Here is a 1,011-nt window from a genome sequence, read left to right on the forward strand (position 1 = left end):
AAAAAAACAACAACACAATTACTGATCAGAATTTTACCAAACTAGCATGGAGGCAAACTAGGAACCTTCGAACTTGACATATTTCACCTTTGCAAACATGGTCGTTTTCGTTGGTAATGAGAGGGACCGGCCTGCTGTTTTTCAAATATCAGCCCACTTTTAAGTGCAAAAATTATTTTTCGGAAGAGACAAAAGATGCACGATTTACTTGTACACTGTTGTCAGATGTGTATTGTGGTGTCATGGTCAGAGACGAGACAGCGCCTATGTCTTATTTTAAATTACCTTGTTTGTTTCTTTTATATAAGAGAGGTTTAACTTCCATGGTTATATAATATTTTGGAACTTAAAGAACACGAAGTTGAAAATATTACACAGGTCAACTGAAAATTATGTGTTGATTATAACATTCCAGACTATTTTATAGCCTATGATTTTTATTAGTGTGCATGCAACTTTTACACAATAGACAAGCGGGACATTTCACAACTCTTTGTAGCCTGCAGTGACCTGTAAACCAGACCAGCCAATTGCATGCATTTCTCTTTGTTGGGGTTTGAAAAGGGGGCCAATCAACGCTCGTGTCATTGCCTTCGACGAGAAGGCTATGAAATCGGTTTCGGCCTGTTTTGTAGATTATGCACGGTAAAGTTTGAAGGCATGGTCCGAGGTTCACGATTTTTGGCAGGCAGGTTGATTTGGGGGTGGCCATTGTCAAGGCTAAAAATGGGCTTCGTGTGGGGTTCCTAAGTCACTGTAGTTGACCTTGGTTTTTGGTGTTTTTTCCTTGTCATCAAGATATCTCGAGTATCCTTAAATGGATGTTCATGATATTTAGTGGGCAAGTTACCGTTGAGAATGCCGAGGTCAAGTTCAAAGATGGGCCCCGTGGGGGTTTCTATGTCACTGCAGTTGACCTTTGTTTTTTGTGTTTTTTCTTGTCATCAAGATATCTCGAGTATCCTTAAATGGATGTTCATGATTTTTAGTGGGCAAGTTACCATTGAAAAT

This window comes from Branchiostoma belcheri, unplaced genomic scaffold (genome assembly GCF_001625305.1).
Source record: "Branchiostoma belcheri isolate BF01 breed outbred unplaced genomic scaffold, Haploidv18h27 scaffold339, whole genome shotgun sequence".
Lineage (NCBI taxonomy): Eukaryota > Metazoa > Chordata > Leptocardii > Amphioxiformes > Branchiostomatidae > Branchiostoma > Branchiostoma belcheri.